Genomic DNA, 27,223 nt, shown 5'->3' with positions numbered 1-27,223 from the left:
AGTATGGACATCCCCTGGGAGCCCATTAGAAACACAGACTCACAGGCCCCACCCAGACCTCCTGAATCAGAATCTGCATTTTAACAAGATTCCCAGGTGGCTCAGATACACAGTAAAATTTGGAAGTGCTAGTTTAGCATATACTACAACCATTCCTCTTTCCATTTAACATGGTGTTAACATGTACCAGACTTAGAGGCTTAACATTCAAACAGAAAGCAGTAAACTCTGCAGCAAACAGGAACCCTGCAGAATCGCCCTCTGCCTCCCAGTCACTGCTTTGCACCTTGCCTTAGAGGAAGTTGCCTTAGGAAGATGGTTAAAGACTTACTGTTTTAAGAAGTCCTTACCTGTCCTTTCACTCCTTCTTGCCTATGACTCTGGAGGAGTCTGAAAGGCACCCAGATTACCCTTTTTGTAAAAAAAAAAAAAGAGAGAGATAGAGAGAGACAATTTTGAGTATTCAAAATGAGAAGCCCATCTGTCTGGAAAAGTCCCAGCTGATGTTTGCCACGGACACCATGTGGAAACATGACGCCCAGTTCAATCTTCTCAGGAGTTCTATCTCCCTGAGCCCCAATGTCCTCATCTATAAAATGGGGAGATAATAGTAACTCCTTTATAATGTTTCTGTAAGGATCAGAAATGGGAAAATATGTAAAATATGCCCTGCAAATGGACGGTGACAAAATATTTATTGAATGAAGGAAGGAAGTTATTTAACATATTGGAGCCTCAGTTTACTCAAATGTAAAATGAAGACTATGATACCAAGTTCACCAACCGTAGGTTCCCCAGCTCCTCTCCGTCATACACTCCCACAGTCCCCACACACGCTCACACACATGCACAAACATGCACTTCTACATGCATGCACACACCCACATCCACGTGCACACACATATGCAGGCACATGCACTCACACACACACATACATACACCTATGTATGCACAGACACTCATACTCGCACACATCCATGTGCACACACATAAAACAGCCAGCAGGAACTCCGGCTGCTTTCCTCTGATGTCTCCTATGTGGCCTCCTGCTCTCCAGGTTCATTCATCTGGATGACTGCAGAGCCCCTACTGGCCAACCCACTGCAACCCCAGCCTCCTCCAGCCCTCCCTCCACAGCAGGCACAGTGGTCATTCTCAAATACAAGCCTGACTGTTTTACTCCCACTAGAAACCCTCACACTGTAACCAGGCCAAACACACTCTACATCCCTGAACACACTGTGCAGTTTCATCCCTCTGGGCCTTCGTACATGTTACATCTCCTCTACCAAAACTCCTCTTCTCCAGGTAACTAATTCCTATTTGTCAAGACTCACGTTAAGCATGGCCTTCTCTGGCTTTCTCTGACGCCTCTCACCGGAGGTGGCCCCTCCTCGAGGCTCTGAGCACCCACAGTAGGGCATGAAACCTCTAATGTCACCCTGTCCTTCTCCCCTTAGGCTGTAAGGGCTCCTCCAGGGCAAGGACCTGCCATAATCTGACTGTGTTTCCAGTGTCCACCACCCCAAAGCCTGGAACACAGGGGGTGCCCAGTAAATGCTGATTATAAATGCTGGTTATGGGAGAACATGAGGAACACTGTTCGCCCAGCCCAGCCCACCCCTCAGAATCAGTTGCACTCACAGGATCCCCAGCGCTGACAGGAGACACAAGTTCCCCCAGAAGGACCACACTGCCTCCTCTCCCCAGTGGCAAACCGAGACACCAGAATACTTTAGGCCTTGTCCTTTGAGTTGGAACTTCAGAGCTGAGGATACAGCCTTGCAAGAGGCCACCAACTCCTCTGTCTGCACCACTCCCACCCAGACTGCCTGGTCCAGCACCTGGGCTGAGCCTGTGCAAGGGAGGCTCCCCAGCAATGGCCAAGCTCCTCCCTGTAGTTCTCACACGCATTTTCCTTCTATTTTCTTCACAGCAGAAAGACCACTGCCCTTTCCAAAAGGCAGACATGTTGGGATGGAGGGGTCTGCTTGCCCAGAAATAAAGATCCAGATTCCCTTTCCCCAGCTAGAGAGATTTCTCTAGACTGGCCATCACCATGCAGGCAGCACACCCCAGGCCACCCCAGGAGAGCAAGTCAAGGTGCCACACCATTCCTTGTGAATAAAGGGACTCTTTGTTGAAGTGTGGGATGGTTTGGGAAAAGAAACCAAGTTTGTGTGTGCCTTCTGGATCCTGTTTGGACCGTAACCAACAGAGGATGGTCGGCGGTGCTAGATGTTGCAAGAAGAGGACTGGAACCAGGACATAAAATTTTGCAATTGAGAGCTTTCTCCTTGTTTCCCCAAAGCCATTTCCCAAATATGACGGGCATGGTGAGTAGAGCGTGGAATGAGACTTGAAGAAATATAGACTACTCCTTCAAAAAAATGTGTGTATGAAGAGAATGAGGGAAGTAGGGCAGTAGCTGAAGGGAATACTGGGGTTGAGAAAGGGGAGTTAACTCCCCTTCCATCTATGCAAATGCCGTAGATATCCACATCAAATTCACATTTATTTAGGAAAAGCCAGCCATAGACAGCACTGTGCAAGGAGCTTGGGGAGGTTCATCCATGGAGTTAAAGGTTGGAGACCCTGGGGCAGTTTCCAGCCTTGAAGCATAAGACCTGACCCGGCCTCTGCCCTCAAGTATCAATGAGCTCTAACCTGGGCTGGTACCAGGGGGTTCTGAAGGAATTGGATAAGAGTTCTTGCCCTGGAAAAGCTTACATCTCATCAGAAGCAGGGCATAAGGCCCACACGAGGGAATTAAAGAATCCCATGAGGCAAGATGAACCAGGAGCTAAACTGGATGGCACAGACATCAGCTGCTGTAAAACTTCAGAGAAGAAAGGGAAGGAGCTGTGCGCCACCGGAACCTCCGTTCTGAGCTACCGAGGTTGCAAATCCTGAGGGAACTCAGCAGCATTGGACTTTGACAGGAGGAGATTGGAGCCAATGAAAAAGACAAGATGCATATGCGGAAGGAAGTGATGTGGGCAAAAGACTAAGGGATGGTCTCCGAAGTTCAGCAAACACCGACTGAAACCCGTTGTCTTGTGCTTGTGAGAAGACTAGGAGGCAAAGATGTCAGAGCGAAAGTTTCGAACAAATACCAGTTTTGACCCGTCAAAGATCCTCAAGCTCAGGGTCCCCAGGACTGGCACCACGTGGTGCGGTCAACGGCCCCTTCAGCCCGACGTGTGAGACCTGAGGAGCATACAGCTACGGGGCAAAGAAGTTCGACGCGCAAAGAGAGGGCGCACAACAGGCCTCCAGGGACCCGCCCACCTTCCGTTTCCGCTTCCGGTTCTACTTCCGCACATCGAGTGCGTGCGCTACCAGGCAGACAGCACCTTCAAGACAGACCCCGAAGGCACGGACTGCACCGTGGAGCACAGGGCTACAGGGAACTTCCAGGCCGAGAAGCCCCTGGAGCAGGAGGAGAAGAGGCTGCGGGAGGACGAGGGGCTGAGCAACCCCATGAAGGTGCTGGAGAACCAACCCAAGGCCTCCAGGCTGGGATGGAGACTGGAGAACCTGCAGGAGCTCGAGGACCTGAGCCGGCGGAGGCCCCCAGGGACTTTGAGGCCGCACTGCGGCAGCACCGCCTGCGAGGAGGACGGGCAGGAGCAGGAGGAGGACGAGAGGGAGACGGCGGCCTTAGTGGAAGAAGCTAACAAACGAAGACCGCTGGAGACTCCCATTCAGAGAAGGATGCTGCTGCTCCCACGCCGCTTGACTGGCCCTCCAGCCCAACCCCGCCACATCCTGGACGAGGCCCCCAAGGCCAGGAGGAAAGCTGAGAGCTGAGAGCGGAGCGTGGGCACCCTTGGCAGCAGACCTGGAGGCCTGATCGTGGTGAAGAAAACGGGCCTGGATCGCAGCACCAGGCAGGGCCGGCTGCCCCTGCCCTGGGCGCCGTGAGGAACAGGAAGGCAGCTGACCCTGCACCCCTGGACGCCTAGCACTCCCTCCCTGAGCCAGGTGGGTGCATATTTGGGAAGCAAGGACAGCCGCGGCAGCAACTGAGGTCTTCGCCCCTGTCCAGGCCCTTCCCCAGGTCAAAGGTTACACATTCTGCTCCAGACAGTGGTCGGGAGGCGGTGGCACCCACCAGAGCCACGACTGGACAAGCATGAACATCCTCCAAGGCCGGTGGGGCCAGCAAGGGTTTCAGCCCAGAGACTCGGTTTCTCTCTTGTCCCCATACCCACCAGCCCTCTGGGACCTTGGAGTACCCAGCTCAGGCTGCCCCCCACCTGGCACCAAGATCAAGACTCCAGCATCCCTGGAGCCGCTCTCAGCTACTGGTAAGCCTTTGCCATCCTCTCTTGGACAGTCCTTAAAATATCAGCCGTGTTTTGGGCATGTGGGTGAGCCCACCCACCCCCGGTTGACTCCATCCCTTCCCGCCACAAAACCGTCTGGAACCAATAAAAGGAACCCACCAAAAAAAGAGCTGTGAGGACAGGAATACTAGTCAGGAAGGTTCGTGAAGGGGCATCTGGAAGGATGGATAGGCAAGGTAAGGAGGGCATTTCAGAGGGGGAACAGCACATGCAAAGGCACAGAGTATGATTTGTCATGGTGCGTCTGTAGCAAAGACATGGATTTCTGCTTGTTACACTGGTTATGGCTTATTTTGACTGATGATTCAATTTGAAATCAGCCCTGCCAGGGCTCCATGTGGCGTAGGAGCCTGGATGGGTTGTCATCTTCCTTGCCCAGCCGTGTAAACAAACCACAGAGCAAAGCCAAACCACGGGGAGCTAGTCAGACAAGAGAGGAGAGGCAGCCTGGAGAACCAGTGCTCTCTCCTTAAAAGCCCAACGAGGAAGCCTGGTCCTTACAGTCTGTCTGCTGCTTCACCATCTGTGCTAAAAACACTGAAATCGATGCTAGTGGAAAAGATAGCTGCAGAGAACGGGGCAGAGCTGCTCAGACTTCTCAGCTTATCTATCCACCTCCTAACGTTTGATTGATTTGACTGATCAAAATTCTGTGCAAGATGAAACATCCTGAGCCAAAAGAGAACTCTGTAGTGGGCAGCTTCTAAAATGGCTCCCAATACCCGCCCTCACCTTGGTATTTGTGCTCTCGTAAGCCCTCCCCTTGAGTGTGGGCTGGACCTAGTGACATATTTCTAATTAGGAGAATATAATCAAAAAGTCATGGGATGTCACTTCTGAGATTAGATTGTAAGGCTGACTTCTGTCTTGCTCACAATTTCTCTCTCTCTGGCTCCTCTAGCTTGCTCACTGTGGTGAAGCCAGCTGCCATGTTGTGAGCTGCCCTCCGGAGAAGCCCACATGGTAAGGAACTGAGGGTGGCCTCTGGCCAACAGCCATTCATGAGCTGAATCCTGCCAACATCCACTGCGTGCACTTGGAAGAGGGTCCTGCCTGGTTGAGCCTAGAGATGACTGTGGCCCCAGCTGAGACCTTGATTGCACCTCAAGAGACCCTGAGCTCGAGGAGCCAGTCAAGCCATCCCTGACCCAGAGAAACTGTGAGATAAGAAATAATGTTGTTTTGAGCCACTAAGCTTTGGGGTTGTTTGTTACACAACAATAGCTAACAAATACACTGTCCAATCAGGCCTTTGAGGGTGATAAACAAGATCTTGTGTGTCCCTGAGCTGATGCCCGTGGCTGATACAACCAGAAAGGTCCCCTGAACCTTCACACCCGCCCTCACTGTGAATTAGCGAGTCTCCCGGTAAGTTTAGTACACGGTTTTCAGATTGTTCAACTTGAGAATTACTTTACTTTGTGTGTGTAGAGATGCTGGGTGAAGCAGAAATTTTACTTCATGCCAGACTCATATGTAGGCAGACACTGCAAGTCCCTTTGGAGACAATCTTTCTTGTCATAGGAGTCAGTGGACCACCTGTTTGCAGGGTAGGCATCTGCGGTCCTAGGCTCAGGTGATAGTCAGTACATTTAACAACGGGTGTGGACATGAGAGCTGACCAGGACAGGTGCTTGCTGACCCGTCATCCCAGTAAGGCCCTGGTCCTGAGGAAGTGTGCGCCAGAACTCTGGGAGGCTTGACAGGCTTTCCCCTTTCTGACCTCAGGTAATAGGCAGCATTCGGGAAAAAGGCAGCTCTGTGTGCCAAAGGAGAGTCCAGCTGCCTGGCCAGAACCTGGCAACATGGATAGGGGGGTCTTCGCGGAAGAGCAAATCAGAAAAAGACACCAAGGGCTCCAAGGAGGACCTCAGCAGGAGGAAGAGAGGAAGGGGTTGTTTGTCCACTTGTTTGTTTGTTGGAGGTGGGGGTAGTGGGCTGGGCTGAAGGAGCCGAAGGTCATAGAGGAGCGGGGGGAGGGGAGGGTTCTCATGCCCTGGAGGTGGGGCTGAAACCTATCCAGACCCTCCCATCCCTGTGTGGCTTGGAGCTGCGGACCCGCCCGTCCTGGCGCCATGGAATGCTATGCAGGACAGTGACAGCTTTTAAATGTGATCTCAGGTGACTAAAACTTGGAGCCCAGTGTGGACTCCCTGAGTTCAGTTCTCAGCACACACTGTTGGAGGTGAGGTAACCAATTAAAATGTCCAGCACCTGAATCAACAGGTCTTGAAATCATGAGTTCAGAACTGAAGATACAGATTTTGTTATTGTGGTAAGATGTATGTAACACAAAATTTACCATTTTAACCATTTTTAAGTGGACGGTTCAGTAGCATTAAGTACATTCACGTTGTGCAGTGATCACCACCATGCATCTCCGGAACTCTTCTCATCTTGCAAAACTGGAACTCTGTGCCCCTTAAGCAAGAACTGCCCCCCGCCCCCGCAGCCTCAGTAACCTCTATTCTACCTTCTGTCTGTGCGAATTTGCCTAGTCTAGGGTCCTCAGATAAGTGGAACCCGACAATATTTGTCCTTGTGTGTCTGGCTTATTTCACTTAGCCTGATGTCTTCAGGTTCATTCATGTAGCGGGTGTCAGAACTTCACTTCTCTCTAAGATTTATTACTATTCCATTGTGCATATACACCACATTCCGTTCATCCATTTTTCTGTTGATGAACATTTGGTTTGTTTCTACCTTCTGGCTATTCTGAATAATGTTGCTGTGAACATGGGTGTACAAACATCTGTTTGAGTCCCTGCTTTTAATTATTTTGAGTATACACCTACACTTAGAACTGCTGGATCATATGGTAATACTATATTTAATTTTTTTAAGGAAGGCACACTGTTTTCCACAACAGCTGCACCATTTTGCATTCGCATCAGCAATGCACGAGGGTTCCAGTTTCTGCACGTCCTCACCAACACTTGTTTTCTGCTGTTTGTCTTCCAGTGTAGCCAACCCAGTGGGTGTGAGGCAGTATCTCATTGTGTGTGTGCATTTCCTGATGATTAGCGGTGTTCAGGACTGTTTCATGAGCTTCTTGGCCGTTCGTATAGAAGATGTGGGTTTTTTAATTGTCCGCAGATCGGTGCTGAAGTCATGGGTGGCACCTGCTGCTGCTTTCCCATGCAGTGTTCATCTTCTCCTTCTTTCTTACTAATACTCCCAGTTTTGTTCAAGGCTGCATGGTGCGCAGCTAGATTACTCTCTTCCCATGACACTCTTGTAGTGAGGGGAGGCCATGGGACCTGGTTCTGAAATGGAAGTGCTGGGGGGACTCCTGAGATAGCTTTTATGAAATGTAACAGACTCAGTCAGCATCTTCCTTTTGCCTTTTGCCCTTTTCCCTTCCCCTTCCTCCTATTTTGCCTGAAGATGTGGCAGCCATCTTGCACCCTGGGGAAAAGAGCCTCCCACAGAGGCTGGCAAAGCAAGCCTACAAGGAGCCCAGTCAGCCCTGGACTGACAGCCCGCCCCCAAACTCCCTGTTACATGGGAAAGATGAGCCTCTTGCTTGTATCACCCTCCGTTCGTTGAGTTTCTATTATAGGCAGCCAGACATAATCCTGACTGACGTATCATAGGAGCAGATTTGCCCAGGTGAGTATACGGAGCAGGAAGAAAAAAGAATACAAGAGGGCAGGTCCCTGGGAGATGCTGAGAGATGACAGAAGGCAGCAGGGGAGGCATTCAGTGCATGAATGACTAAATGAAGGTGGAAAACATGAAGTTACAATAGCAAATCAATGAAGGAATGACAGCATTCAAGAGAGAACGTCATCGTGCTAGAGGCTGAAGACACGTCCAGTGAGAGAAGCCCTGGAAACATGAGTTCAGCCAAAATGAGGACCTGGTCTCGGAGGAGTGTCGAGGGAGAGCTGTGTTGCCTGGGTTGAGGCGTGGAGAGGAGGGAGGCAGAGAGTGTGAGGGAGGGGGAGGAGATAGGGCTAACAAGTGGGCAGGGCAAGTGGAGTCCAAGGAGGTATTTTTACAGGCGAGAAACACTTGAAACGCTGAGGGATGGACCCAGGAGAGAGGCAGAGGCTGACAGTTTAGAAGGGAATGCGTGATGCTGTCTCCTTCTCTCGGTTAGTAATGGGATCCTCCAGCTGTTAGCCGGGCAGGTGGCCACCCACATACTGTTTGTGTTTTCCAGCCCCCGTACAGTTAGGGTTGGTTTGTCCAGTTAAATCATCTGATTTAACTGGACAAATGCCGTATCAGAAAAGTTAGGTGTGAAGTTCTGGGTTAGTTCCTTAAAGACAATTGCTCTGAACACAGCCTTTCTTCCTGCTGGGAAGCTGCAGCGGCTGCTTTGGACTGGGAGAGGGATGCCACCTGCAGAGGTTGGCAGAATCAGCTCACAGCCTGGGTTCCTGGATGACCTTGTGGAGTGGACCCCTGCCTGAACTGCCCCCCGACCTTTAAACTAGGATGTGAGGGAGCAAAACCCCTTCTATCTTATTTAAGCACAAAGTATCAGGGACTCTTTGTTATAGCAACCTAGTCTATCTAATACAGATGGGAGTCAGAACAGTGGTGCTGAAAAGCTGTTAGTCTACGCGTAAATAAGGCCATGTATAAATAAATTAACCTTTGATTTATAAATGTAAATGTATTCAATTTAAAGTTTGCCTTTTATTTTGTGATTAGATCCTTCCTAAGTTTTTTTATATTCAAATGGACTTCCTCTTAAGCAGATGGAAGGTTGCATGGAACCCAGGTTGGGAGGAAGGGATTGACTGCAAAGGAGCATGAGGAAACTTTTTCAGATGAGGAAGCCATTCCATATCTTGATTATAGAAATGAGTATACAATTGTTTAGAATTATCAAAATTCCTCAAATTTAAGATGGATGAATTGTATGTAAATAACATTGTGATAAAAAGTAATTTAGGGGCTGGCCCCATGGCCAAGTGGTTAAGTTCGCGTGCTCTGTTTTGGCGGCCCAGGGTTTCACCAGTTCAAATCCTGGGCATGGACATGGCACCACTCACCAAGCCATGCTGAGGCGGCATCCCACATGCCACAACTAGAAGGACCCACCACTAAAAATACACAACTATGTACCAGAGGGCTTTGGGAGAAAAAGGAAAAATAAAATCTTAAAAAATAATAATAATAATAATTTAAATGAAAAAGTACTCCTTCTTCTATAAAAATAACAAGGAGAGTAAAAATTGGTTCTCATTGCTTCTTCAAGGCAAGGGAAAACAGGGTTGAAACAAAAAAACAGCCCACTAATTGGGAAAAAATATTTACAAGTTATTTATCTGACAAAGGGTTAATCTCCATAATATATAAAGAACTCACACAGCTCAACAACAAAAAATCAAACAACCCAATCAAAAAATGGGCAGGGGACATGAAGAGACATTTCTCCAAAGATATACAGATGGCAAATAGACACATGAAAAGATGCTCATCATCACTAATCATCAGGGAAATGCAAATCAAAACTACACTAAGAGATCACCTTACACCTGTTAGAATGGCAAAAATATCCAAAACCAAGAGTGACAAATGTTGGAGAGGCTGTGGAGAAAAAGGAACCCTCGTACACTGTTGGTGGGAATGCAAACTGGTGCAGCCACTATGGAAAACAGTATGGAGATTTCTTAAAAAGTTAAAAATAGAAATACCTTATGACCCAGCCATCCCACCACTGGGTATCTATCCAAAGAACCTGAAATCAGCAATTCCAAAAGTGCCATGCACCCCTATGTTCATCGCAGCATTATTCACAATAGCCAAGATGTGGAAGCAACCTAAGTGCCCAGCAACTGATGATTGGATAAAGAAGATATGGTATACACACACACAATGGAATACTACTCAGCCATAAAAAAGGACAAAGTCGTCCCATTCACAACAACATGGATAGACCTTGAGGGTATTATGTTGAGTGAAATAAGCCAGACAGAGAAAGACGAACTCTGTATGACTTCACTCATAGGTGGTAGTTAACATATGGACAAAGAGAACTGATCAGTGGTTGCCAGGGGAAAGGGGGGTGGGGGGAGGGCACTAGGGGTGAAGTGGTGTACCTACAACATGACTAATAATAATGTACAACTGAAATTTCACAAGGTTCTTAACTATCATAGTCTTAATAAAAAAAAAATTGGTTCTCATTTTTCAAGACCTATTTTGTAAAGTAAAAAGCAGCAAACTTATGTGGATCCACAGGTTTTTCCAGAGTTTTCAGGGCTGAGAAATTGACAGGTCTGAGAGCTAATGTATTCTTTATCTATATCTGTATAATAAATTACTACAAAATTTAGCAGTTTAAAACAATAAACATTTATAATTTCACAGTTCCGGGAGTCCGTAATCCAGACTGGCTCGGCTGGGTCCCCCGGCTCAAGGTCTCTCATGAGGCTGCAGTCAAGGTGTTGGCCGCAGTCATCTGAAGGCTCAACGGGGGGGGGGGGTTCACTTCCAAGCTACTCACATGACTCTTGGGAGGATTTATTTCCTCACAGGCTGTTGGACTGAGGAAGTCAGCTCCTTGCTGGTTGCTGGCCCAAGGCCTCCCTCAGTTCCTTTCTTCGTGGGCCTCTCCACAAGGAAGCTCACAACATGGCAGCCAGCTTCCAGCAAAGTGAGCAAGTGAATCAGCAAGAAAGGGCAAGCAAGAAGGAACCAGAGTCTTTTTAGAAGCTGCCTTCCACTGCCATCAATCTGATGTGGGGAGGGCTGAGTTTGGCAGGGCAGCGACCCTTCTCCAGCATGACAGGAGAAAAGGAGGAGAGGCCAGGAGCCGCCACTCCTACTCACATAATGTTGATGGGAAGCTGAGGTGGGTGGACTGCTGGCTCTGTTTTCTCCCCACATTAGGGCAGCTGCCAAGAATGGGGTGCAGGTGCTAGGGTAGGAGGTTTGAGGGGAATAGAGAGCTTTAAAATAGCGGGTGTGGGGAACGGGGGACAGACGTGAGCACAGAAACACGTGGTGCTCTCGCTGGGCCCTGAGCCTGGAGACTTTTTAAGCTCTGAATAAGCTACACTCCAAGGCTTCAATCAGTACATAGCCATAAGGAGGAGTCAGTACTTAAATCCACCCCAAGGCAGATTTGCCCTTTCTGCGAAAACCACGTTAAGTGCAGCAGATGCCCACGTGTGATCCCCGAGTGGAACGGTGCAGCCACCAGGAACCTGAATGTAGACGCTCTGGGAAGACACGAGCTTCACTGAGGCTGAGGACCAAACCTCAACATCCTCCATGCACAGGTAAGGGCCACGCGTGCTGCTGGCACACTGCGGCTCTGTGATGTCCATCCTGCGGGGCCGGAGGGCCGGGCCACTCCTGAGGGTGGGGCTGCTGTCCCCCTCTGGAACTGGACAAATAACCCTGCAGTCAGCTGTCCTAGGCAAGGCAGATCCCAGCACAGGAAATGAGAAGACCTGAGCCCCGGGCTGCGGTGAAAAGGCATTTCCTCTTCTCTCTGGGCCTGGGGACAAAGTAAAGTTTGTCCCAAAGGTGAATTCAAGTCCCCGGCTTCTCTCCAGCTTGAAGGCCTGGGTGTAGGGAGAGTAAATAGGCCCTCTCTTTTGGGGAGAGAGGATGGCAGTTAGAACTCTGCAGCGAGACCCATGCTTCCCAAGGACAGGCCAGCGGCCCTACGAGCCACCACATCCGGTAGGACACTCTGCATCTGGCTGCCCTTTTGTCCAGGGCTTTGTGTTGTACCTGTTTGTCGAAGCCTCCAGTACAGTCTGATTCCAAATGTCAGTCTGATCTCAGCTGCATTAGAAGAAAAGCTCACCCACCCCTTGGATGGCATTGCAGAAAGGAGAGCAGGGTCCCTTTTCCCAGGACAGGGCAGCCACACACTGACATGATGCGGAGGCCAAAGCCAGGACCGCATGTGTCTTATAAGACAGCACGATGAGTGAGGCCTGGGGTTGCTGAGACACGCTGGGGTCGGGGTGGAGTGGAGGGCCCTGCTTGGGCAGTGGCTGTGAAGTTGACTGAAACATGCGTTTACACAGCAGGTAACGGCTGAGAGTCACACGTCCTGGTCCAACAAGGGCCGGCCAGTCAGGCATTTGGGGGTCAAGGTTGAGGCATGGTCCCCTTGTTTATATCTGCAGTTGGGGGTGGAGGGTACTCCTGGCCCCCATCTCCTAGCCCAGGTCCTTACGGATCACTCTCGGCCAGACCTCAGATAAGCTGCTCCCTTCAGACCCGAGGGAGGCGAGCTCGCCACCCCAGAAGCTGCATGTTTGCACGTTGCCCTTCTCTCCACAGGGCCATTGCTCACTGAGCAAGAAGCAGGCATTAAGTGAGACCTCGCGTTCCAGAGCCATCTTGACACCCAGGAATTCAGAACTGTTTTGAATAACCAAATCCAACTGTGAAGTCAAGGCAGCATCCCACTCACCCGGACCCTCGTTTTAGCTACAGCAATAAAGCTGCTCTTGTCACTCCCCAGCCCAGACCCTGAGGCAGACAGCATGCTCACCTTGGGGACATCAGTGCTCTTTCCTGATCCCCACTGTGCTGCGGACCGAGAAATCTCCCAGCCTCGCTGACCTCAGCTCTATTCCTTGTGCCAAAAAGGAGTAGCAGCCAAAAAAAAAAAAGAGGCATGAGAGAACAAATTTTAAGGAGAAACATATTTACAGATATTCATTTTCTTGCTTTCAGCACCTGAACTATGAAACCCTGGAAAGTCGCAATTTGCAATCGAATGTCAGACACACAAACTTCTGGCTGAGGAGCGGAGTTGTGTCAGCTTCCTGCAATTCTCAAAACCAGCTCTGTGGGGATTTACAATGGTTTGCACAAGAGGGGCCTTAGCCACCAAAAAGTAGGAAAGAAAGGGCATGAAGCTTTGCACAACTGTAGGAGGGTTTTTTGTGTGTAAATCCAGTACCTAATTTAACCCCTGCACCTAGGGGATCACGCATCAGCCAGGAGCCCCACTTCCTGGCTGCTCCTCCTTATATAAGAAGCCAGGACTCCAGGCCCAGCTCTCCCAGGCAACAGCCATTTCCTGGATCCCGTTAAGGAGGCAGAAAGAAACCACAGAAATCTGAAGGACAGGGGAAAACAGCTTTAGGTCTAGGGACTGATGCCCTGCTGACACGGGCTCATTCATTCCTGCCCTGACCCGGGATGGGAGGCAGGATGGGCGCAACTTGCAGGAGAATATATTCTCTGTGTTCAGAGCACTCTTGGGAATTTTCCGAGAAAGTGGGGAAAGGGAGCTGATCCAAAGCAATGCCATACTTGCCCTGTCACTGTGATGTATTGCGGCCCCCCAAAAATACGGTTTGGTCCCTGCAATCACTGCCCCCTTGGTGCCTCCAAACGCTCCCTTGTGGTCACTGCGCGCCCATGCAGCTGCTGTCTCTCGGTCACCATTCCCGGTCATCCCAGCCACACCCGGGGGTGCAGGAGACAAAAAGATGTGGCAAGGCTGAAGGCCCTTGCACGCGATCTAAAGGCAGCTCTGGGTCAACTGCAGCATCTTGCGCTTGGCCGAGAGCGTCTGGGGCTCCAGGCACAGGTGGAGGTGGCGGCCGGGTGGGAGGAGCTGCGGGGAGACCTCTGCCCCTCCTCTCCGGAGCCTAAGTTCCAGAACAGCTGTGCCCGCAAAGCCTAGAAAAGTGCCTGAAGCACAGTGGCTGCTCATCAAGTATTTCTGGAAGCAGGAGGGAGGAGAGGCCGAGGTGGGTGAGAGCGGGGAGCGGGGAAAAGGACTTGCCCAGTGCCCCCGGGTCCGCAGCGCGAGATGCTCCCCAGGGTGGTCATTCGGCGCTGCTCTAGATGGGCTTTGCACAACCACGCCCCCAGCCTCCCAGGGCAACCACGCCCCGTTATTACAGGCGCGGTGCGCCCCGCAGAGAAAGAAAGAAAAATAAAGAGGGATAAAGGGCCTTGCCATGTGGCTACATTTCATTTCTTCCTCCCGACTCCCCCAGGATTTTGCCCATTTGGACTAAGACAGGCTAAGGAGGCACTGCCCCCTTGTGGCATCTTCCCGTCACAGCAACTGTTTTAATTTGGGGCAGCATTCCGTTTCCCCTCAGACATTTTTATTCTGTACAGCTTCGCCGCTCTGTCCGTTTGAAGTGACTTTCTGCTTCCTCTCGGCCACCCCACCTTGGGGTAGGCACAAGAGGGTCACAATATCAGCATACAGTGGCATTTTTCTGGTTCAGCCCCACTTGTGAGTACTGTGAATCTCCACAAGTTCCAACCACTTAGTTCAAAAAAATCCCAGGGAGTCTGGGCCACTCTGTGACATTCACCATTTTCTGTTGCTAAGGTGATGCTTCCTCTGCCCCTTGCTCTCCCTATCTTCTCCATACTCTCAGTTCTGCGCTCCAATATGGCCCCTGTCCGGGACCCTGAGAATAAAGTTGTGCTGCTCTGATCCGGGGAGCTCAGACTTACTCAAAGCTGCCCTTTCCCTCTGACTGTAGGTAGCTGTCCCAGCAAGCTGGTGCCATCCGCAGATGCCCTTCTTCCTTAGAACCCCCACGCAGTAGCCTGTCAGTATTATTCCACGGCCCTCCCCCAAGGCGCTCACATCAGACTCTCAAGACTAAAACTCCTGCTGTATTTGCAAAGTGCCTTCTTCTTCTTAGATTTTAAACCAACAGTTGTCTCAGATATTATCATTGACAGAGAAAGTGTTAATTAGTTATAAAGGAAAACAGCAGAGAATGAGGGCATCTGGATCCCAGCCCTAATGGTCACCAACCAGCTCTGTGACCCTGGAGTCTCTGTGCCTGTTAAAAGAGCAAGGGGTGAGTGTAGAAGCCGAGAAGATAGGACCTGTGGTGTTCATGAGGAAGACGCAACTTGGGAAGGAGGCAGTGGAGCAAAGGATGAGAGAGTGGGCATCATGGCGTGTTGTCTCAGTCTCACCCACTCCAGGAGCGGAGCCCTGTGGTGTCTCAGGGATCTTTGAGGTACTTTGGGGTGACCAGAGAAGAGTTCATGGAGGCCAGGCATGGCCCTGAGGAGAGGGCGCAACAGGTGCAGCGGACGTCCAACACAGACCTGGCGGAAGACATGAAAGGATTTGTTCCCAAACACGTGATGAGCAAAACTGAAGACTTTCGGAAATGCCTGTGTCATTGGGGTGATGGGGGACACCAAGGTCTTGTCATTGTGAGGGGCCCTGAAGTGGGGGTAATGAAGCTTATTGATGGACCCCAGATTGGCTGCTCCTGGGTATTCCCAGGGGATATAATTGGGGCTCGTGTGGATCACTGGACCCTGGTGCCTTGGTACCCCGGTGCCATGCATGTGGACATCACGCACTTCTGCCACCCTTGGCAGAGAAGCAGTTTATTCATTAGGGAAACCCTGGAAGGCGTGTCGGCAGAGAGATCTGGTGCATGTGGTTGAATACGGACCCAGAGTTCCCCCCGCTGGCTTTTGAGACCCCAGAGAGCAGTGATAAGGCAACCACGGAAGAGACCCTCACGGGCTGCACTGAGCCTCTGGGCAGGTCTAGAGATGTGTTCAGATGTTCAGGAGGGAGAAAAATGCAAAGAGCTTTCCCCAGGCTTGCACTGATTCCTGATCACTCCATGTTCCTAGGAAAAAGACACCTGAAAGCACTCTTTAAGTTCCCGACCTCAGGCCCCTAGTTTTCAGGACTGGGTCTTCCTCGAGACTACAGGGGGCAAACAATGTCAGGTGTGGCAGGATCGGGGACTCTCTGAAGATACAGACAGGTAAACTGGGACCAGTGATTCCTGAAGCCAGATCTACCCCTGCCTTTCCAGTCACATGATCCAATAAATCCCCTTTGTGCTTCAGTTCCAGAGAGCAAAGCTTTTTGTTACACGGTACCAAATGAGGCCTCTTACAAAACAAGAGCTTGTTAAGACTTCGCAAAAGGTCGGATATGGGCTAACCAGAGGACGACACCTCAGGCAATGGCAACGTAAAGCGTGGTTGATTGGGAGGGCTGCAGTGCTAGTAAGACAGAGAAGGTAGGTAGGTGGAGTCCAGTTTTCCTGTGGCATGTGAACTGAATTAAAACGACAGTCTATACTTCTGAACACTCAGTGGAGGCTGGTACAATAGACTTTGGATCCATGAGAAGCCTGTTTCACATTTTCATATTGCAGGCTAATCTCTCTTCCCATCGCTAACCACCTCTCACCCTTGCACTTCAAGATATCAGTACTTAACACTTAATTTTGAAGTGCATCGGGCGCCTGAAAACAACCCCACACAATAATAAAATTCTCCCCGCGTCCGAATGGCACGGACTAACGACACACAGAGAAGAGGCCCCTGTAGACTGAGGATTATTAAATATGAAGTATGTTTGTCAGGAAAACCTTTGTTTGTATAAACAGTAGACGGGCCGCCATGGTAACCCTGCTCCGTTTGCTCTGCAGCCCACAGGCCTCCCCGCCAAATTCCCACCTCCTCCTTCACTGCTGGGCTACATTTTTTAAAAACATCTCCAGCCAAAATTCCATGATCTGCCTGCTTGGTTTCCAGGCTCAGAAAATATCATTTAAAAAGTGCTGGGGAGCCAGTTGAAGTCACTGCCAAAGCTTCTAAATGAAAGCTCATTTCTCACATACACTCTCTCACACACAAAGACGCGTTTTGTTTGCCAACTACAGTATGCTTTTCCTTTTCTATGTAACCCAAGTTTCCTTGGGCCCCTCAAGCCTGCGGGGCCAATGAAATAGCTGACATATGACCAGCAGTAACCACATGCGCTCTGGGTTTCTCTCTCACCTGTTCACAGAGGCCTTTAGCCTCTGAGGAAATGCTTCCATGCCTTATGGGGTGTATTTAGATGTGCCCCCGAACACATCTGCCGGTCTCCCTGGAAGTTGGGGCACTTGGCGTGTGCGGTGAAGCCACGGGAAACCCCTCACTTCCCTTTGTGTTACACTCAATAAACGCACCCCAAACCAGGCTGCCGGGCCCACTGTCTTCTTGTCTTATTGACATTTTTAGTGGCAGATGCCCCTGCCATCCAGAGAACCCAGCCACATATCCAAGGGCCGGTCCAAGTGGTGGCACCTGGCTCTGCTCAGGAGGACCTATGTCCGGGAGCTAAGGTCAAAGGCGTCCTGTCGCATCTGCAGGAGGCTGCTCAGGCTCTCCCCCAAAGAGGCTTCTGGGGGGCCCAGCCCACCCATTCAGACATGTCCAAATCAGTCCAACCCCACTTATACCCGAGTGCGGATGCCTGATCCATCAGGCAAGAGAGACCATTAGAGAATGCAGCAGTGACGCCATCCTCTCCCGCTCCAGCCGCCGGCCTGAGGCAGATGAGCTGGGCCCTGGCGCTGGGGGAAAGGATTGCTCTCCTCCAAGAGAAAAGTAAATTGACATCAGCTTATTTTCCGACAGCTTTTCCCACTTCTTAACATTTGCCACATTGCATTCTACATTCCAGTTTTCAAAAGGACAGGAGAATTAATAATATAAAAGAAAAAAGTAAAATTAACTGAAATCAAGAATTTTATTGTTTTCAAGTGTATAAAGCATGAGATTTATGGCTAAGCATCAAGGATGGCCTTTACCGGAAATATTCTCCTTGAGATACCAGGAGACCCCAGACTTGCAGAGATACAGTGATGTTGCAACAAATCGAGTTAAAGTTATAAAGTTTGGTCAAATTTTGGATTTCTCTCTCTCTCTCTCTTTTTTTAACTTGGCTTGCTATAGTTTTGCTTACTTTTTTAAAGTTTTTAAATAATGGAGCATAAATAATACCTTCTCTCTCAATTACCTACTTCCCATTCACATTTCTGACAAGTTTTACCTTCCATATGTTACATATATTGCAGGATTAAAAGTCCTTTTATATACATTCTCTCAGGTAATAAGTGTTTAAGAGCTTCAAGGCCCTATTATATTTTTTTCAATCTCAACTCATGCTCCAATTCACACATTTCCAACTCAACTCAGAGTGGGTGGGAGCCAAAAATGACAGAGGAGGGCAAACCGGCTTAGCCTGGTGTGTTTCAGTCCAAGCGTCACACCAAAAAAATGATGCCTCTGCTTAGCTCTCACACCACCTCAGGAACAGGAAGAGAGAAGCTGAACAGCTTTTTGCATAAATCAGGCCTTTTACATCATTGCTTTCTTCAAAGTGTTGTAAATATTTGAACAACTATATTAACAATTTGATACTAATTCCAATGTCGGGGGGGAGGGGTTTCCCCACACTACCAAGCAATGAACTCCATTCTCACACTATCTACCCAGAGACAGCATCAGATCCCCCAGGGGAAGGGCTCCGTCCTACAAGACTGCCCCCACTTCAGATGCCAGTTGCAAGCCCAGGTTGTCACCTGTGCTTCTGACCAACCGGCTGTAAATCAGAGGTTCCCACGACCCCTGCTTGGGTTCGATTACTTTGCTAGAGTGTCTCACACAACTCAGGAAACCCGTTTACTCATTAGATCACCAGTTTATTACAAAGGATATTAAAGGATGTGAGTGAACAGCCAGGCGGAGAGACACGTAGGGCAAGGTATGTGGGAAGGGGCGTGGAGCTTCCAGGCCCTCTCCAGGAGCCACTGCACCTCCGTGTGTTCACCAACCCAGGAGCTCCCTGAACCGCGTCCTTTGGGTTTTTATAGAGGCTTCATCACATAGGCACAGTTGATTAAATCATCAGCCACTGGTGATTGATGCAACCTCCAGCCCCCCTCCACTTCCCAGAATCAGGGGGTGGGACTGAGAATTCCAACCCTCTGCTCTCACGGTTGGTTCCCCTGGCAACCAGTCCCCATCCTTAGGTAACCAAGGGGCTTTCTGAAACATCACCTCATTAGCAGAACAAAAACACCTTTATGATGCTCATCACTTAGGAAATTCCAAGGGTTTAAGGAGCTCTGTACCAGAAACTGGACCAAGACCAAATATATATTTCTTGTTATAAATCACAATGTGCAATGTACTTTTGCTCTTATTATTTCACTCAGATTCGCATCTGCAGGGGCACACAGTGCTCCCTCCCATACCATGATCCAAACGGTAGCCTTAGGCTGGTCGGCCCACGCACATAAAGAGATCAGTGGTTACTGAACATTGTAATGAACGTCTCCCCATCCAGGGAGACAGAGCCATGGCTCACACACAAGCTCGTGCTGAAGCATGTGCAGTGGACCCCATGAAGCTATGACGTCTAAAGATGATGTTTCTCAAAGTGTAGACCTCTGCCACCTATATCCAGATCATCTTTGGTGATTGTTAAAACTGCAAATTCTTGGGTAACAACTCCACCCACTGAATCATTGTCTCTGCTGTTGACCTGACAGTCTGCACTTTTTAATCCCCTTGATGTGGGCTCAGTGAGTGGAGGAGTCGAAAGAAAGATTTCTTGGACGCTCAAGGTCTGGCAGTAGTGCTCTTTTATTCTTAGAGTAGCATGGAGTAGCATGGGGACAGGACCCATGGGCAATAAGAGCTTGACAAATAGAAATGGCAAGCAATAGGATATATTGGAGTATATGAGGAAGCCATTTGGTGTAAAACTAATTCGGCCTGACTTTGTTTTTTCCAAAAGGGCCTGACTGTGGCTGTTGAGCACGCATTGCATATCTGCTTTAAACATTTACTATGGCAAGAACAAACGGCCTTAAGATAAAGGTGCAACTTCCCCCCACATTGGCATTTCCTTAAGGATAAGCATCTTTCCTTAGGCTAGGAACTGATTGCTGCGCTCACCTTTGACCACCCAGCTCACCTGTGACCACCCAGCTCAAGACAGCAGACCTGCCACCCTGCTGTGTCCACCGAGACAGCGACCTACCTGCTGTGTCCATCAATCGCTGTGCCGACAGAGCAGTCTCGCGACTAGTGTAAAAGGGACATTTCAATCATATGTGAAACATCCTCTCTGGGGGTACATAACCACTCTGTACACACCACTTCTTTGGTGCCCTTTCTTCCTTCAGGAAGAAAGGCCCCGGGCCATAGTCTTCACATTTTAGCTCAGAATAAACTCTCCAAATTTTCATTTATAGATTGGTTATAGATTATTTTCATCGACAAGCTGCAAGCATGGGGACAGGACCCATGGGCAGTAAGAGCTGCAGGTACGGGGACAGGGCCCATGGGCAGTAAGGGCTGCTGGCATGGGGACAGGACCCATGGGCAGTAAGAGCTGCAATGTGTTGAGGGTTAGAGCTAAATTTATAAGGCGTAGGTATGTGAGTTATCTCTTTACAAGACAAAGGAAAGATCATGAAAAAGATCATTAAAATGGTATCAGTGCAGGTGGGGTCTGGTTATCGGGTGGTCCTATAACTTTGGATAGGAATCAGATCGGATTAAGTCAGGACGTCCTATGCTTCCCGGAGGATGATATAGATCAGTGTGTAGGGCAGGACGCCTTGGGCTTCTCCCTGGGGCAGGGGCAGCCTTGATCCCCATCAGGCTTCTCGGGCACATTAAAATTTGAGAGCTGCTTCCCCAAGGCCTAAAAGGAGACTCGTCTCTAAGGGAGACATGGTCATCTCTTTTTGTAAAATTGTACTCTGCGAGGAAACAGCGATGAGCAGGAGACCGATGAGGTCCTTTCGGAGTTAGAGTTGTGTAGAGTTAAGCCACAAATTCACATCACATGATAGCACAAAACCTCAAGCCAAGAAAGCAGAAACCGATTCTGGACTGGTAGAGTCTTAGGCAGCTCAGAAATAAATGCAAATCCTCTCTGAAGGAAGGCATCCTCAACTCAGACCTCAAAGAATTCCAAAAAGGCTTCCTCCAAGGGGCTCACGGTCTAAATGACCAAAGCACACAGAGAGAAAAGGCACAGGCAGTGAACGTCAGCAGAAACAGCAGACAATCCAGATGTGGGAAACAGCAAGTATAGACTTAAAAATAACTCTGCGTATCGTGTTTAAAGAAGTAAAAGACAAGGTTGAAAATAGCTTCAAGGAAGAGAAAATAAATAGTGACCCAAGTTGAGAAATAACCAGAAAGAACTTCTAAGCAAAAAATATGTATACAATAACTGAAATTTAAAAGCCAGTGGATTGACTGCAGTCGAGCACAAAGGAACTTTCTGGGGAGATGGAAATGTTCTATAACTTGATTGTGGTGATTGTTGCACAACTCTCATGATACTGTGATTTATAATAAGGAATATACATTTGGTCTCCGTCCCTGTTTCTGGCTTACAGCTCCTAAAACCCTTGGAATTTCCTAAGTGATGAGAGCAACAAAAGTGTCCTTTGTTATGTTATGTAATGACTTTTGGAAAGCACCTAAGGGTGGAGGCTGGTTGCCAGAAGAATCAACCACGTGATTAGAGGGTTGGAACTTTCAGTCCCATCCCACCAACCTCTGGGGAGGGGAGAGGGGCTGGAGGTCGAATCAATTGCTAATGGCCAATGATTTAATCAATTATGCCTATGGAATGAAGCCTCCATAAAAACCCAAAAGGACTGGGTCAGGAGAGACAAAAACACTGGGTTGTTGAACACGTGGGGATCTGGGGAGAGTGACGCACCTGGAGAGGGCCTGCGAGCTCCGCACCCTTCCCATGCCTTGCCCTGTGCATCTCTTGCATCTGGCTGTTCCTGAGTTGTATCCTTTTAGAATAAATTGGTAATCTAGTAAGAAAAATGTTTTCTGAGTTCTGTGGGCTGCTCTAGCAAATTAATCAAACCTGAGGAGGCCGAGGGAATTTATGGCCAGTGAGAAATACAGGTAACAGCCTGGGCTTGCGACTAGTGTCTGAAGCGGGTTGAAGGGCAGGCAGTCTTGTAGGACTGAACCCTTAACCTGCAGAATCTTATGCTATCTCTGGGCAAATAGTGTCAGAACTGAGTTGAAATCTCAGATACTCTGCTAGTGTCCTGAGAATTGCTCGTTGGTGGCGTGAGACAACCTCCACACACACATTGGAATTGGTCCTGGAACTAATTTAACTCATAATGAAGACAAATGGAGACATGTGCTCAAACCATGTACATAGACTGGAAGACTCGATATTGTAAAACTATCAGTTCTCCCCATATTCATCTATAAAATTAACGTAATCCCAATAAAAATCTCTGCAGTTGTGTTTTCTGCAATTTGACAAGTTGTTTCTAAAACTTCTGTATAAAAGCAAAACGGAAAGAAAACCAAGCCATTCTTCAAGAAAGGCAATGAGGAAAGGAGAGTTGCCCTATAAGATATCAAGACTTTCTGTAAAGCTACATAATGCAGACAATGTTGAATTGGTACAGAGACCAATGGGTATAGCCCATGGAAAGAGGTCCACACATCTGAACACTTGATGTAAGAGGTGGCATTGCAGAGAAATTGGGAAAGGATGCATTTTTTTGATAAATAGTACAGGGAAATAGGGCATCCACATACAAAAAAAAAAAAAAAGAAAAAAAAAGATAGGAGCCGGCCCAGTGGCATAGTGATCACATTCTCCACTCTGGTGGCCTGGGGTTTGCAGGTTTGGATCCCAGACGTGGACCTACACACCACTCATCAAGCCATGCTGTGGCAGCATCCCACATACAAAACAGAGGAAGATGGAACAGATGTAGCTCAGTGACAGTCTTCCTCAAGCAAAAAGAGGAAGATTGGCAACAGATGTTAGCTCAGGGCCAATCTTCCTCACCAGAAAAAAAAAGAGGTAAAATGAATCCCTATCTCACACCGAACTCAAAATCAATTCCAGGTGGGCTAAAAATCCAAGGATGAAAAGCAAAGCTATAAGGGTCTTAGAAGATAATATGGGAGAATATGTTTATGATCTAGGAAGAAAGATTTATTGAACAATTCACACAAAAGCACTAACCATAAAGGGAAAAAATTGATAAATCTGAGTATGTTAAAGATACGAATTTCTATATGATACCAAAAAGAAAATGAAAAGACAAATCATAAAAGGGAGAAGATATTTGCAATACACCTAACAAAGAACTAGAATCCAGAGTATGTAAAGAATTCTGACAAATTAAACAGTAAAAAATAGATCATCCAATTTTCAAAAACTGATTTTAAAAAGATTTGATCAGACATTTCACAAAAAAGAAGGGGTCAATAAGCATAAGAAAAGATGCTCAAATCATTAATAATCAAAGAAATATAAATTAAAATCATAGTGAGATACAGAGGCATATCTACCATTTGGCAAAAATCAAACAGCCTTACAATACCCATTGAATTGAAACTGTCATCATTACATAGTAACACTCTTTGTCTCTAGCAATGCTTTTTTTTATTACTTTAATTTTATTGTGGTAAAATATATATAATGTAAAATTTGCCATTTTAACTGTTTTTAAGCTTATAATTCAGTGGCATTAATTACATTCACAATGTTGTGCAGCCATCATCACTGTTTTTGAAAACGTTCAACCCCACGTTCAACCCCCAAATGGAAACTCTGTACCAGTTAAGCAATAACTATCCATTCCTCCTTCCCCCAGTCCCGGTTAACCTCTAATCTACTTTCTGTCCCTATGAATTTGCCTAGTCTAGCTATTTCATAAGTAGAATCATACAGTATTTGCCCTTTTGTGTCTAGCTTATTTCACTTAATGTATTTTCAAGGTTCATCCATGTTTTGGAATGTATCAGAACTTCATTCCTTTTTATGGATGAATAATATTCCATTGTATGTATATACCACATTCTGTTTGTCCGTACATCTGTTGATGGACACTTGGGTTGTTTCTACCTTTTGGCTATTTTGAATAATGCTGCTATAAACACTGACATACAAGCATCTGTTTGAGTCCCGGTTTTCAGTTCTGTTGGGTAGATATCAGGATGGAGTTGCTGGGTCATACGGTAATTCTATGTCCGACTGTTTGAGGAACTGCCAGGCTGTTTTCCACAGCAGCTGCAACATTTTCTAGTAAAGCTTTTTAACTTAAAGTCTATCTTGTCATATCAATAGCTCCCTCAGCTGTCTTTGGATTAGGATTTTCCTGGTGTACATTTTTCCATACATTCTATTCACATTCAGCTTTTCTGTGTCCCTATGTTTTAAATGTCTCCTACATTTATTGTGATTGTTACCTGTATGATTTAGATTTATTTCTCAAATTCTATTCTTTCTTTCTGTCATTTCGGAAACCACATCTCTACCTAGCTTCTTTTAGTTATTATAAAAATTTTAACATGAATATTTAACTTAATCAAGTCCAAATTTATCTTTATCCTCCTCCTAAATAATAAAAAGGGTCTTACAATGTTTTAACTCTGTTCACCCACTCCTGTTATATTTTTGTCTAGCATTTTAGTTTATCATGGATTGATCTATAGCTTCTCAAATTAAAAAAGTATTATTATTGTTTTGGACAGTCCAATCTTTAGATTTATTCTCACTTAAAAATTTCCCTGCTCACCATTTATGTTATATCCAAAGCCTTCTTTCTGGGATCATTTTCTATCATCTTAGCATTTATCTTTAGGAGATGTTCTGTGAGAGTCCCAGTTTTTGTTCATCAGTATATTTTTCCATTGTTCTTGAAAATCAGTTTCATGAGTTACTTTTCGGCAGTGTGAAATTATTCCATTGTCTTCTGGTTTCCATTGTTTCTTCTGAGAAATCAGCTGTAAGTCTAAATATTGACTCTATGGGTAGTCTTCTCTCTCTCACTGCCTTGAAGATCTCTTTGAAAGATCTCTCTTTCAAAACACGTCTAAGAAAGGAATTTCTTTAAATCTGCTTGAGTTTTATTGGGCACCCTAAATTCCAAGATTTTCCCTTAAGCTGGTCTGGAAAATTCTCTGAAAAGTCAAGAAGCCTTGACTTTTAGCTTCTCGTTTTCTTTCACTCTTTATAGTAAATGCTGCATTCTCAGTTAATTCTTCAGACCTATTTTTCAGTTCACCAATTCTCTCTTCAGTTGGGTCTAAACTGTTTATCCATTCTAATTTCAATTATTATATTTAATTTTTAGTTCTGAAATCTGTCTTGTCATTCATTTCATCCTTATTCCTTTATCATACATTTGATTCCCCCATTGCTTTTGACACTTCCAATTTATGCAGTCTTTACAGATTTGATTCTGTCATTTGTTACTTTTCTCTCACTTACAATGGCATGTTTGTGATTTTGGATTTTGAGCTTGTTTCTTGGAATACTTGTGGGATTGCTTTGAGGCTTGTTTTTAAAGAACATTCCTCCAGAAAAGATATGGGTTTGTTTCTGCCAGGAAGCTCCATTAACTCAGGATTACTGTAAAATAAACTCTCAGATTGAGGCTTTTTAGGACATACAGGTAGGACAAACATCTACACAAAACCTACAGGGGGATTAGCTGTGGTGAGGAATTCCCATAGAATTTTCATGGGAGACTTATCTCTTATCCACCACAACCCAAGTTGAGGACTGCATTTTTCCTCATCATAACCCTCTCTTACCTGCTTTATTTCCTGTTTACTCTCTTGCCAAGAATGTAACTTTCTATTTTGCTGACTTCCCACCTTTCTCCAGCCCATGGCTTTGTCTCCTGTCCCCCAAATTCGGCCAATTAAAACAGAAAGATCTAGCCTGTGAGAGATAACAGATACCGCCCTCCCAGTGGAGCCATCAGCTTCAGTACTTGTTACTTCTCTAACTAGTGTGTTCTTTTCTGCTTCTGAGAGTTCGTTTTTTTCTTGACAACTCACCAATGTAATTAAAGAATTTTTTTCTTTCACATTTTTATCCAGCATTAAATTTTCTGTCCCAGGAAGTTCCTCTGGTTATCTAGTCTACCATATTGCCAGAAATTCCTGCTACCACCTTTTCTACACATATGGGCCCCTAGTTTATGTACAAGAATGGAGAAGGTAGGGAGGGATCTCAACCTTGCTAACAGGGAGAGAAGTGGGGTAGACCCGGTGGTGGTGGTCAGGTTTACGTGCTCTGCTTCAGTGGCCCAGTGTTCCTGGGTTCAGATTCCAGGTGCGGACCTACACACTGCTCATCAAGCCATGCTGTGGCAGTGTCCCACATCAAAGATAGAGGAAGATGGGCATGGATGTTAGCTCAGGGCCAATCTTCTTCCTCACACACAAAAAAGAGAGAAGCAAAAATTTCTGGCAAAGAATCACCACTATCTGGGTGCAGACCAAGGGCAAAGGGAATGCAAAATGGGTGATAGAAGAGAAAAAAGTATGTATTTGTATGTGTGTATGTGCAAACACATATTTATATAAAGTATAGGCTCTTGACTAGTAGTACAAATGGGGGCTTAGTAGCAATGCATTTGTCTTTCCTTGATATGCATACATTAATATAATTATGCAACTTTTTGATCATTAAATTCACTGTTCATGAGTTCATGAGTTTTGTCATCTCTTAAGAAGGTACAAGAATAGTACTGATCTCAGAGTTATTGTGAGGATGAAATGGTATGTGTGTGTGTGTGTGTATGCCAGCTCCTCTTCCAATTATTCCACTTAAGACTAGATAAGACTTCTATGTCAAGGGGGATTGTGATCAAGGAAGAAGAATGAACATCACTCCAGATGTTGAGATGGATAAAGAAATTGGTGAACTTATCTCCTCTTCTTTGGAAGAGGGTGTGGCTTTATTTCAACAGGGATAGCTGCTGCATGTCATGCAGAATCATGATATTCTTTTTGTTCTTCTTCGAAAATTTCAATATGGACACAAGGGTGAGTGTAGATCTTGTGTATTCCAAAAGGTGAACCGTGCTGGACAATGTTTGTTGAATATTCTGTACTATCCCCACCCATCTGAGTTCTCCCTTCTACTGGATACTTATCCACAGAGATCCAGTTAGACTTCACCAATGACAGCCATTTGTTCACAATTTGGAAAAGAGAAGTAGAAATAAGTATCGTCCAGTGGTAACTGCAAACAGGCTAATGGGCATTAAACAGCTAATGTGGGATTTGCCAACAGCTTCCAAGTATCTTTCTGACAATCA

At 47.0% G+C, this 27,223-nt stretch overlaps 1 pseudogene; it reads left to right on the top strand.

Annotated features, from left to right (window-relative positions):
- Positions 1–2,655: 2,655 nt before the first annotated feature.
- Positions 2,656–3,927, top strand: LOC124239669 (splicing factor YJU2-like; annotated as a pseudogene).
- The last annotated feature ends 23,296 nt before the right edge of the window (positions 3,928–27,223 follow it).

The sequence above is a fragment of the Equus quagga genome, chromosome 5, assembly GCF_021613505.1.
Source record: "Equus quagga isolate Etosha38 chromosome 5, UCLA_HA_Equagga_1.0, whole genome shotgun sequence".
Taxonomy (NCBI): domain Eukaryota; kingdom Metazoa; phylum Chordata; class Mammalia; order Perissodactyla; family Equidae; genus Equus; species Equus quagga.
This window is presented reverse-complemented; position numbering and strand designations above follow the sequence as displayed.